The following is a 13870-nucleotide window of genomic DNA, read 5'->3' on the forward strand; positions in this document are numbered from 1 at the left end:
AATAATGCAGGCTGCATATCCTCTCACAGCTCACAGTGCAACAGTGCATCTACTGGCCTGCATAAGAAGGATTTTCCTTTTAACATAGCCAATGAAATAGTAACAGATAAGAAAATGAATATACAGCTGGGTGACAAATTAAAAGAAAAGAAAAACACACAACATAACATGCTTTAATAAGAGGGTGTATTTGTCCTACAGCTTAACAGAGCCTCTGAGTCTTCTTGGTGTATGCCACATATATAGTACTCTTGTCTTCTTGTAAGAAGATGGTGAAGGATGATGTTTATACACGCCTGTAGATCAATGCTTTTTCACAACTGTGCATTTGACTGTGCAAATTTATGCACTGCGGTCCTACTATAATACAGTATACAATACATACACATATACATGCCATCCCTGTCTCAATAACAAAGTTTTGCTATTTTGGGCTCAACCACTAATGTATTACTGCATATAATAGAGGTTTGATATCACTAAAGAGAGTACGGCCAACAGGTGAACTTCGTGAATCTGGATTTTTCATAGCCTTAAAACTTGAATGTATTATATAATGTTTTATACAATGTTTGTCGGGGGCTGTGATGTAAATTCCACATCAGGTGTAGCAGTGAATATTTAGTCCACGACGTCAAATAATTTGACCTAGGGGAAGCATATAAATTAAAAATAGAAGCAGGCTAAAGCCTGATCCCTGAGGAACACATAGTGTAAAAGAAACAGTGTGATAAAGTGTGCTCTGTTAGTAAGGCAGCACTTGAATGAAGTAACAGCAGAATCTTTTAGACATAAATTGATTTTATAACTCATAAAATCAAAGTTTTTTTTTCCAAAGTCAGCGATGGTATTTATACAGTGGTGAAAAGAAAGAATTCACTGTTTTCTTGTCAAACATCTTGTTAGACTACTGTAGAGCTGAAAGCACTGAAAAAATATATTCAGTCATAAAGAAAAGTCGATAGATAGATAGATAGATAGATAGATAGATAGATAGATAGATAGATAGATAGATAGATAGATAGATAGATAGATAGATAGATAGATAGATAGATAGATAGATTGAAGTTGCTTAAAAGGTAAGAATTATACATGTTTCACAACTCAATAGATAGAGGTTTATCTTGGACCCAAAGCATACTACCAAAACAACCATGGACTTTTCAGCACCATTATTTTACCAGCATCCAATCAGAAGCTAGTTTTGTGTATGAAGATTGGAGTTACTACAGGAATCCAGGGTATTTGGGATGCTACTTCATGTAGCCTCTGTATGAGTGCATGAACTTGTATAAATCTGCATTTTTGGTGTGTAGTTAAAATCATTACAGATGGGTGTTTGGACTCAAGCATGTCTTTTGTGTCTCTTGTTTGAAATTTTCATTGACTGGAAATCAAGAGAAGGTTGGAGAAATGCCTATCACTGATGGCTAGAGGTAACATCCCTGTTTTTTGCAGATGAACGTATTCTCTCAGCACCATTCAGAGGCAAGAAAATCAACAGTGGGGTAATACAACACTGAGGATCAGTATGGCAAAATACACTTCTAGCACAATTTCACAGTAACATAACCTGTGTGCCAAATAGTACTAATGTCTAATGAGAAGCACCATAATCCCAAACCGCTGGCAATAATGATCAAACTCCTGAATTATATCAAATCCACCTCTAAAGCTAATGAACATTCATTCTACTGAACAGAGGCATTACCTCAGTTTTACCACTGATCTGTTGAGCCATTTCAATGTTACTGTGCAATAAATATAATCTGAAACGATATATACTGTATACCCTTTAACTCTTTTTTACCGTAGAACAAAATATGTGGCTGTTTTGGTTGGGCCCATGCTCAGCATTGACTTTCTTTGTCATGTCACACTCCACAGTGGCGCTTAATAGTTTATATGAATTAGACACTCAGGGCTTTAAGAGCTTTTTGTTTTTATCCCGCATACTAGGACATATATGTTTGATCTCTGTGATGCCCCAAGTGCTTGTTCATAAGTATCTAAATGGGGATGTGGTAGCTTAGTGGCTAAAACATTGGCCTACCCTTAGGAAGATGGTGAGTTCAAATCCCAGGTCCACCAAGCTGTCACTACTGAGCCCTTGAGCAAGGACCTTAACCCTTAGTTGTATAAAAATGGGACAAAATGTAAGTCGCTCTGGATAAGGGTATGTGACTGTAAAAGTATTTGAATGCAAAGTTATCTTTAACCACTAAAATTCTGTGTCCTGACTAATTTTATATTGGACCTGTGGTGAAGTAATCCATCTGTATATACTGGTTGAAAATGTCTGATAAGTCAGTTTGCCAGAGTTCTGGTAAAAAGGGTTAAACCTTTGAAATCACACATATTCTGTTTGACTAACTTTTAAATCTACGCTTCTTAGATATCAAGATGCACAACATAACAGCAAGTGGCTCTCCAAAAGTGAAAAGAGCTCTGAGGTTTGAAGCTATTAAAGAGACTTTAGCGTATGTTTTTAAATTCATCTATCTTTTGGACAAGAAAGCATTACATTTATTCACAGTGACTGAGCATAAAGAATTGTGACCAAAATCCCTGTCAGAAGATAGAGTTTGAGCACAACAAGCAAAGTCACTCAATAAGATTAACTAGAGATGATTCTCAACTCCCCATGGAGTGCTTTGAGCCACTGTCTCTGTTCTGTCAGGATGAGCCAAAATAAACTTCCCTACAAACAGAGAGGACTCATCCAGTTGTGCTAATCCAAACACAGTCTGTAGCTTCCAGATGCTGCTTTCTCAGTCTCATGGTCCAGTGTGAAGGGTCCAGTGTGCTAGCCCCACAGGGAAATCAAAATCAGGCTTCACCAAATGCTATTCACTCCAGCTGTTGCCAGTTGTGTTATCTCAGAGATTAATGTTTTATTTAACAAAAGAATTAAAAAAGACAGCAGATAGCGAGTTTCTTATATTTATTTATTTATTTATTTTGGTGTTTATTTTATACTACAGCACACTTAAATTCTGGTCAGATGGTGTTGATGAATTACCTGTAACATCAGATCTGACAATTTCCTTGTAATTCAATTCAGTTCACGGTGTTATATTAGTGTGCACCATCTAGTATGTTATTGTTTCTGTAGTAACGACTCATTCAGAGGGACTTGTTTGCTGGATGCTCAACAAAATCCAAGGTTAATAATAAACACATGCTATTTAACAGCAGGACTCGTGTATTGATTGATATAGTGAAAGTTTGTTTAACTTTTATAGATTAAGTCTTGGGGGGAGGGGGTCAGATTTTTGTGAGAGTAAGTTTTTCACTACAATACAGTCTTAAGGACAAATTAATTTTTGGTTTCTTGATAATTTGTGTTGTTAACCTAGAGACAGAGAAAGCTACTGACTTGGGACAAGTATTTATAGCTGCTATAATGAAAGTATTATGACTGATGATTACGTAGCAGATAAAAAAATCTAATAAAATAAAATGAAAATGATTCTATCTATACATTTTTTGTACCGCATATCCTACACAGTTTCACGTCCCCGTGACCTGAAGTCTATCCCAGCTGACTCGAAGCCCAAGGTGGGGGACAACCCTGGGCAGGGTGCCAGTATATCACAGGACACAAATCACATGTACACCCATTCACACACCTTAAACAATTTAGAGATGTCAGCTTACAACACATGTCTTAGGACTGGGGGAAGGAAACTGTAGTAACCCAAGGAAACCCCCTGAATCACTGAGAGAACATGCAAACGCCACACACAAACAGGGCAGAAGAGGCAATCATAAGCCTCAACCCCAGAGATGTGAGACAAATGTACTAACCACCAAGCCACCACCCTGCCCAATCTTTTTATTAAATAAAAATGTATAGTTAACTAGTGGTATCGAGGGATAAAAACACTTCACGACATGCTGTTAAATGAAACTAATCAACTTAATTTTTTTCCCCACAGCACAAAACCCTGCCATGTATTTTCCTTATTTTCCAATAACAGCAAGCTTTGTTATATTGTATTCCTATTTCTATTAACTTCTGTTTATATGCATTTGTGTTCTTATAAATATTGAACACCTTTGTCCAGATCTCACACTTTGAGCTTCTTCTCCATCTCAGACATGCTACACTACAGCCCTGTTTTACCCAGCTATGACCTTGACATATGGTTTGGCTCGCAGACGCAGAGTTTTGGCTGTGAGGCCTGACCGTGATGAGATTGGATGGCACCCCATGGCACCTCAGTATGCATCTGGAAGAGGAGGATGTGAGAGGGGTGTGGCGTGAATGCTGTGTATGTGTGTGTGTGTGTGTGTATGGAGCACCGCTGGCGCCATGGCGATCTGTCAGGCCCAGATGTCATACCCTAGGAACAGCTGCATTGGCTCAGGGCAGCGAGAGATTGCCTTCCTCATCCAGAGAACCTGCCAGAGGCCACCGTGTCACACAAGAAACACAGCAGAGAGCGCAAACTGTGAGCAAAACTGTTGTCGCCTAGCACAGCACTCACTGAACATGTTTAAAGCTCTTTAACTTGTAGTATCGTGTTAACTGTTCTTGTCTCACTGCTGCAAATGCCACATTGAAAAGATGTTACCACTGTTACTGTAAATTAATGATTAGACAAAAATTGAATTTGTCTCTCATGCTCTATTTCTTCACGGATCATTCACAAAATTTTATGTTTTTAACATAATAATAATAATATTCTTGGAAACTAGTCTTCAAAGGTCGCTGAGATTTCTCTGAGAAACTCACCTGTATTCAAAATTCTATACATTATATGCTTGGAATTGACAATAAAGGTAATTAGGAATTTATTTCAAACCCAAAGCCATTGTCTATGCTCTAGGATAACAAGATCCACAATAGCAGATCAGTCTGCTGGAGTGCAGAAGTTTGTACACTCTTCCATTTTCCTGAGTTGAACCCTGCCTCAATAAGAGATGTTACAACAATTGTTAGCATAAGTGACCAAACAGACAAAAGATATATATATGTTCTTATATTTACAGCGAAACAATCAAAATAATCCTTTTTGATGAATGAAGACTACTATTTCACGAGCACCATCATATTCTTAGGTCTCTTGCTCTGCATTTTATTTTATTTATTTATTTTTCCAAATATCTGTTGCAGGCTAAAAGCACTTTGTAGCTTGAGAGATACAATAGACAGATGGATGGAAAGAAAATAGAGCTTTATAATCATGCTAGGCATTTACAAGAAGAAATACACATTCACGTACAGTAGAATAAATAATGATATCCTTCAAGATATATAGATAGATCTTGTGGGTTTTCTCATACACTTTAATGAAGCACATTTAATAATATAAACTCATTCATGTCTCCTGGGTTGCAGATTTTTTGAGGATGTTGATAATATAACTGCTTGCCACATGCAGGCAAATTTGCTGGAATATTCAGGCCTTGTTGCAATAGGTGTCTAATAGGAAAATGTCATTAAATGAGCATGCAAATATGTTCTGTAGTAAAAGTATGAACTAAAGGTACATTGTTTTTATTCTCCACCCTGAAAACAAGAACAATGCATCCATTTGTATCAGCAAAATCTGCATCTGTAGTTATAAGAATATTTGCACACAGGTTTAGGGCGATGGATTTATCGTCAGTAGTGAAGCATGGTACGACTACTGGAATTTTTCTTCGATAAAAGGGAAAAAATGCTCCACAGACACAGCCCAAAACACTCATACACACACCGAAACATACTTACAGATTGACATGGGGTTAAAAAATACACACCATGCAAACACCTGGGCCCATAATCCTGTCTGATGACACAGACTATAAGTGACCTGTTCCATCTCATACACCTCTGTACTTACTGGCTTTTTAATTATACTATGAGATAAACCTGGCCTAAAAGATGGAAACAAATCAAACAGTCTCCTTATAGCATAGGCGTTTGTGCAATTCTGATTTATATCCAGTGCTGAGACTGCACAAATATTCGTGTCCTCTCTGAGGATGCAATGATGTGTTGGCAGCCATTCTCCAAAAAATACAATCATAAATCAGTATGATAGGCCTGTTAGACAACATGTACATGATGACTTATTAGTAGACGAAGACAGATTATAGCCATAATGGGATAGATAACCGGGGTTACCTAGATTTGATTTATATTTTTAAACAATGTGATGTGGTTCATGATTTCAGTCATTTAACACAGTAAAAACAATTCTGAGTAATATTGATTTAAAGTTTCATTCATTAGGATTGAGGAATTAATCAAGTATAATAGTGTGTTCTGTTTAGTTGGTAGAAGAGATCAATTGACAAGAAATGAAGCATTTATTCCGTATATATGGAGTTTGCATGTTCTCCCTTTGCTTCAGGGGTTTCCTCTGGATACTCCATATTCCGCCTCCAGTTCAAAAACATGTGGTGTAGGCTTAAGTTGTCTATAGTCTGAGTGTGTGTGCTTGTGCCCTGTGATGAATTGGCACTCTGTCCAGGATATCCCCAGCCTTGTCACCTGGGTTAGGTTCCAGTGACCCTGTGTAGGATAAGCAGTACAGACTATGGATGGATTTTTCTGCTTTGTTATAACCTGCATACCATTATTAATTTACAAATATTGTGCACAGTGCTATAATGAGTTTACATTTTAAATCAGAAAGCATGCTATCAATAATGAAAGTCATTCTTTACAGTAAACACATACACACATACACACACACACACACACAAATCTTAGTTTATTATTGTTGGTTGGCTCTGTTGGTTGCTGTGGGAAGAGGAACTAAGGAAAAACATTTCTCTACAAAAAGCATTACATACATAAAGAGCCTTGAATCTTGAACACACACACACACCAGAAGGAAAACTTGGAACATACACATTTCCTTTGTCCTCTGGGACAGCAGTGCCTATATACCACAGCTCCTGTATCCTTCACAGCAAACCCCTAGCCACACAGCCACCTTGATGGCTACCTTTTGCCCCTCCAGCTGAACCCCAGGAATATTGTTGAGTGACACAGGAGCTCAGGAGGTCTGTCTGAGTCCTTTATGTGTATCTGAGTGAGTGGACATCGTGGCCCCTTGGTATGCGGTCCTGGATAGAGAGAGGACTCCGGTGTGGAATAGGGACAGCTGTAAACAGAGCGGCCATGTGAGAGGACACGAAGCAGCTGCAGCCCCAGTCAAAGGTGTGCAGGACAGCTTTACTTTTCAGATGGGGAAACATAAGGCCTGAGATGTCCATTCTGGCTCACCTAGCTGCATTCAACTGGCTAATGCTGCCCCACAGTGTCAGAGGGCAATGACACAATAATGTAGTTGGGGGTGTATACCCACAAATTACATAATTATCTGCTAAATCGTTCTACAAAAGTTTAGTTGGATTGAAGTTTTCAGTTATTCAGTAGCGCTTGAGTTCTTGAGTTCAAGTGCTTGAACTTGAGCATATGTGTATACAGAGAAACATGTGTACACATACAGACCCCAGACATGTACCCATGTGCCCTTATGTCTAACCCAGTTCCTATACATATACATATTGCCCCTGGGGCAGGTATGCTCTCCCTCTAAACATTTGGGCAGATGATGGAGAGGTGAAAGGGCATGTGCCTGGCACGGCTGCTGTCCTGTGGATGTGTGTATGTGGGTCTCCACCTGGGTCACAGTGCCTGGCCTTCTCCTCACCTCCACTGCACCTCCCCTTGCCATCTGGTGCAGTCGAGGCTGAGCTATGGCATAAGCCTGGGGCAGGCAGATAAAAAACAGTATCATAAATAGACTCAGATCAAATTTCAGCAGTCCTCAGGTGAGACTGACACACACACACACACATCATAGTCTGGAATAGTTCTGCTTGGCAAAATACAGGCTTGAGATCAACTATTTTAAGAGGCTTTGGTGTGAGCTTTAAAAAAAAAAATAGAAGAAAGATACCAAATGATATAGTATATAGCAAAGAAACTAAAATCAATGAAAAATCCACGAAGCTCGTGGCAGGAAGAGTGTAAGAAAACTTACATAACAAACAAGAAAGCACATACAGAGACAGCACACATACAAATGAGCATTTGGTATTTAAATATGACAGGAAAAGAGGAAACCGCAGAAAATAATATAACATGCTAATAGCTCTGATACAGGGAAATTTCACTACAAATGTAACAGGAGATGAATTATTGCCGTACAATGGAAAATTACCAGATATCAAATTTTGACATAATAGTAAAATTGTAAACCATTTAAGGAATAAAATTCACGATTTACTAATTTAACAGGCTAATTTACTAATTTAACATATTTATATATATAGGGCTAATTAACCACTGTGTTTTTTTTTCGCAACTTAAAGACGAATGTACTGTTGATGTTTTATACCATTTATTTACTAACCTTAACTACATCAATGTTGGGGGCAGTGGTAGCTCATGTGGTTGAGGCTCTTGGTCCTTGACAGGAAGATCGGGGTTCCAGCACTACCAATCTGCCATCGTTGGGCCCTTGAGCAAGGCCCCTAATCCACCCTACTCCATTGGTGGAGTGCTGCATCATGGCTAACCCTGCACTCTGACCCCAACCCCCAAGGATGGGATATGTGAAAAAAGAATTTCACTGTGCAATAATGTATGTGTGACCAATAAAGACAACTTAAAACCAACGTAGTACACAGAGGAACTCAGAGAAGATGCACTGATCATGCCTAGGAAAAAGCATTTCACTACATGTCGTACTGTGTATGATTTCATATGTGACCAATAAAATTTGAATTTGAGTTTGGAATCAGGTATGAATGCAAATAATGAAAACCTTTTCTTTAATTTGGTTGTGCTTTGATTAAAACTTTAAAACAGGTATTTTTGACCTGAACGGAAGTGTTAAAAAAATATATATATATATGATCAGAAGAGAGCCCTAATCAAGAGCCCATTAGAAACTATGGTTAGGGTAATGCAGATCCCATCAAACACTCTGCAAATAATGTTAGTCCACACTAAATAGACGCATAATTAATTAAGACAGTCCTGTACCAATAACCAGGGGGCAGGCAAACAGTCTCTGTTATAGCAGGTGTTATTAATGATAACGTCAAGCAGAGGTGCCATAGACACACATCTCTTATCAGCGTCTAGAATCTCGCGAGACTTTGGAAGAGGCAGGGGTGGGCGGGGCCAGATGGACCTAGCGTGGACGGGATGTGAGACGGTCAGAGAACAGGCTGGCCGTGACGTCACCAGTCTTCCTGAAAGTCAACAACCTTATCGGCGGTGTGAGAGGAGAGGAGGCTCGGCGACGGCTGGCAGGGGGTGAGGCACCATCGCGCTTTGCTTTGGTCAGTAGCTACCATTATTTGGTTGGGCTGCAGTGAGAGCTTTGTTCCTTTTCCTTAGTGTGGCACTTTAGTTCATGCTGCATTGTAAGCGTGTCAGGGAGGGAGGCTTAAAACAAACAAACAAAACAGGGAGCCTAGCGCCAGGTGAACGCATTAATGTAGACAGACACGCAGTCTTGGTGCTTGGATGCTCATGATAGAGCTGCCGCTGATGATAAAGATAAACGCTAGCAATGATGATGGTCACAGTGTATGTTGTGAGCAGCCGCCTCCTTCACCGCTGATACACACACACACACACAGTAAGGATGGATGGAGGAGGGCTGTGATGCAGCACCGTGATGCTGCGACTGGGGAAAGATGATCACAAGGTGCAGTCGTCTGCTTTCGGCCTAGCGTGCATGCGCGCGCGTGCATGCATGTGTGTAAAATGTTTACGTCTATGTGTTTCCTTCTTGCAGCATAGAAAGCCTCCGTCCTCTAAATCAGTTCATTTCCGCCAGTGATTTGATGTTTCCAGTGTGATTTCCTCGCTGTTACACTTATGCCGAGACAACAATAACAATTAGCATACGCTCTTTGGCTAGGATAGCATATCCAGAGCCTGATTTGAACCTTTACAATAAAACCATTCTGCACAGGATCTGTCATTTTGCATGTGCAACACCTTTAGGTTTGCAATTCTCAAATAAAGCAGTGAATATCTGGACAGGATAGTGGATAAATAACCTAAGCTAGCTGTGCTGCTGGAGTTGTTTTGGTGTGTGTGTGTGTGTGTGTGTGCGCGCGCGCGTGCACTCATTCATAACATTGTTTATATCCGCGATTACTCGGGCGTCGTGTCCCAGCCTGGTTAAAATTCAACATTTACAAAACAGCCTTTTTTTGTTTTGTTCTGTCGCAATGGTTTGTTTATTTGTTTTTTGGCTACAAAAAGCCCTAAAAGTGCACACAGCACCAGTGCTACTGCAACACCTTGAGCAGTGTGGAGGCATGGTCACTTATGATGCTTTATGATAGTGTGTGTTTATAGAGTCTGTGAAATGAGCTCAGGCTGCTCTTATCAACCTGAACACTGCCTGGAATTAGGGCTGTAAACATGGCAATATCTTTAGCTGTGAATTTTGCTACAGCATAGAGAGAGAGAGAGTGAGAGAGAGGGGGCTGCATAACAGTGCTGTGTGTTTGTTATTGTATGGATGTACCTCTGACCTCTTTTGACCCCTACTCGGAGAGGATTTTCTATCTCCGGATGAAGTTACATTGATATTTCTAGTCTTTGCATTTCTGAATATCAGAATATTTCACCTTGCCTTTTATTACCAAGTGTAACGAGTAACCGATCCCTGTGTTCATCTGCGTTTCCTCGATGATGCGGCTCTGCTAGACTGCCACTAAGCGTGAATAAAAGTAATCGTGAGCGTGTGGTATTCTGAGATACACCTTGTGTCCCATCTGGGGTAAATTTTCTTGCCTTGTGCCCCGTATCCGCCACATATCTTCCAGATCCACCTGTGGGTACCAAAGATGGATGAATGAATTATGTGTCTGGACATCAAATAGGGCTGGGTCATAAGATGTTATAATAGCCATATTGTGATAAATGATGGTGTACTTTTCTGATATATTAGAGTTTTGGGGATAAAGCAGCTTATAATGTTTTAAAGTTTTGTAAAGTTTATAGCTGTAAAATATATATTCAAGTTTTCAATAGAATGTTTTAGTTGTACTATTTTTTTTGCCATTGACATTAAGCAAAAAAGGTTATTATTTCTTTTTAATGGTATATTGTAAAAGTATTGAGGCATTGTTTTAAGCATCGAAGCTTCCTGGGTTTTTTTTTTTTTTTGCAGTGCATTGCGGGATTTTCCACGGAGCCAATGTTCCAGTGCACTGGAAGCATTTTGCGATTGAGAGACAGACAGCCTTTAAAATGGCGACTCCCTGATCAATGCCCTGACTACTGAACTAGAGAGTGGATTGAGATGCACCCTGTGTGGATTAGATATATATTTTTTGTTTTAACATAACATAGCATATCATCCATATCATTTTCAGTGAGAAACTTTCCTTAGTTCAGATTTAATCCTGTTCAGGCTCCTGTGCTGTAAGAGTGGGCGGAGTCCAGTCTTATACAACAGGAAGAGCATTAGAGCATTGAATATTGATCTGCTCGACTCCAGATATAAACATTTTGCATGATCAGTCTCCATGTAGAACTGACGGCTTTGAGGTTGAGAATTTGCAGTGATTCCGCTTTAAGATCAAACAAGGGTTGATTTAGTTGTTTAGAGTAATGTAGAGTAATGCAGAACTTGCTGTGTGTGTAAATAAATCATGTACTGAAACTCTTTTGGAGAATAGTTTGCCTGCGTTCTGAAACAACAAACCTGATTTGACAATGCAAGCATTAAATTACTTCTTTCTTTTGAAACAGACACATAGTTCTGCTTTCATGTCAATTGAGTATGGTGAGAGAGAGAGAGAGTTGAGCACGAGTGCACGAGAGGCGTCTGTGTTTTGAAATCTAGCTGCGGCAGATGAGCGGAACTCCTGCGAGACCTCAGACATCCACATCCTGCAGTGTTCATTCAGAACTTTTTCATTTCCTCCATTCTGGTTTGCGAGCTTGGTTTTCTGGTGCAGTCTAAACGAGCACTGCGCATTCGCTCCTCGTTCATTCATCTCCAGCTTGGTAAGTGAGCTGCAGATTTCCTGCTTTACCATAGACAAGGTAGACGATTGAAGCCGGAGTGAATTTTCTCACATTGTTGTGATTGTCTTCATCTACACGGAGCACAGTGAACGACTCGGGAGGTGGATCTTTCCACGAACGAACGAACGGCATGTATGAAATTTCACTGCAGACAAATCAAGGGAAATGAATATTGTCTAACTGAGAGAGCGCTCAGCTCAGACCTCGACCCAGCTTCCTATTTTGGTGCGACTCGACGTGAAACTCGATATGCTGAAATAGTATACCCTGAAATAATACCATGGAGGAAGAAAATGGGAATTTGATTGGATTTCAAATCTAAATCAAAGTCAAAATAAACATGTACAGCGTATAAAAAAAAAAAACACGTGAACAAACAGCTGCACATTTTTCAAAAGGAAGTTAAACAAACAGCATATAAACAACAAACAGTTTATATAGAGGTTAATTGTAAGCCTGTTTATTAACATGTTTAATTATAAAAAAAAACCCTATGTTGAAGTACGTGACGGTTTATCTTTCATGTTGTTTCTACTTGTAAAAGTGCATCATCATGCAAATTATTGTTTAATGAGCAACATCTCTCAGCAGCTTCTCTCAGTCTAGCTTGTTTGTGTGTTCAGTGTGTAAGTCGTCTGGTTGCTTTTCGGCCTTTATCTTGGCTGACTGCGATGAGTTTTTCACTTCCTGAGATGCTTGTTGGCTGTCACTTTTATATGTAGTAGGCCTTCTAGCATATAGTACTGGAACACCAACAAACGCCGGCCTAGTTTTGGCAGGACTTTAAATGTTTGTTTGCTGTAAATTCAAAGAAAATTGTTATTTTTTTGTGGAGTGGCCGTGTACCTGACGTTTGCTGAAGCCCAAACGCTTTCTTGGTGTTTAGACAGAATAGGCTAACACAGGGGTTATGAGAAAGGTGGGGTGGGGTGGTTAGGGGGCTTTGAAATAAAATGATAGATAGGTAGAGAGGTAGGTAGAGAGGTAGGTAGAGAGGTAGGTAGAGAGGTAGGTAGAGAGGTAGGTAGTCACAGGGTGCAACTCAATCAGCTCAATAGTTCCCCAGGGTGTGAGTCATTATATCGTGTAAGAATCCTGACTCACTACACACTGGGACACTGATGACTCAATTTTCAGCAACATGACCACCCATAAACCCCAAACATAAAATATTTCAGTTTTATATGCCATATAAATGTCAGCTTAAGCACATGCGATTCTGTTATGGTATTTCAAGCAGGATCATACTTCAGGCTAGCTAGTGGAATTAAAAAAAAATCATTAAAGAAGAGGAAGACTTTATTACAATGATCAGGCATAACATTATGACCACCTGCCTAATATTGTGTTGGTCCATCTTTTGCGGCCAAAACACAACAAACTGCGATGCACTGTGTATTCTGACACTTTTCATCAGAACCAGCATTAACTTCTTCAGCAATTTGAGCAACAGAAACTTGTCTGTTGGATCGGATCACACGGGCCAGCCTTCGCTCCCCACGTGCATCAATGAGCCTTGGCCGCCCATGACCCTGTCGCTGGTTCACCACTGTTCCTTCCTTGAACCACTTTTGAGACCTGCTTCTAACACATCAACTTTGAGGACAAAATGTTCACTTGCTACCTAATATATCCCACCCACTAACAGGTGCCATGATGAAGAGATAATCAGTGTTATTTACTTCCTGTCAGTGCTCATAATGTTATGCCTGATCGGTGTATTGCCTTACATTATAGTACAGTGAAATTCTTTTCTTTGTATATCCCAGCTTTGGAAGTTAGGGTCAGAGCACAGGAGCAGCTTTTATACAGTGCCATGGAGCAGAGGGTTAAGGGCCTTGCTCAAGGGCCCAA

At 39.8% G+C, this 13870-nt stretch overlaps 1 protein-coding gene across 2 annotated transcripts in view; it reads left to right on the plus strand.

The window, feature by feature from the left end:
- The first annotated feature begins 9142 nt into the window (after nucleotides 1-9142).
- akt3a (v-akt murine thymoma viral oncogene homolog 3a) overlaps nucleotides 9143-13870 on the plus strand; it is a 104474-nt gene continuing 99746 nt past the window's right edge. The window contains exon 1 of one of the 2 annotated variants that reach the window (XM_058381328.1): nucleotides 9143-9300. The gene's annotated coding sequence lies outside the window, so the exon portion shown is untranslated. The remainder of the gene's footprint in view (nucleotides 9301-13870) is intronic. The other variant, XM_058381338.1, reaches the window with a different exon arrangement.

This window comes from Hemibagrus wyckioides, linkage group LG03, assembly GCF_019097595.1.
Source record: "Hemibagrus wyckioides isolate EC202008001 linkage group LG03, SWU_Hwy_1.0, whole genome shotgun sequence".
Classification (NCBI taxonomy): domain Eukaryota; kingdom Metazoa; phylum Chordata; class Actinopteri; order Siluriformes; family Bagridae; genus Hemibagrus; species Hemibagrus wyckioides.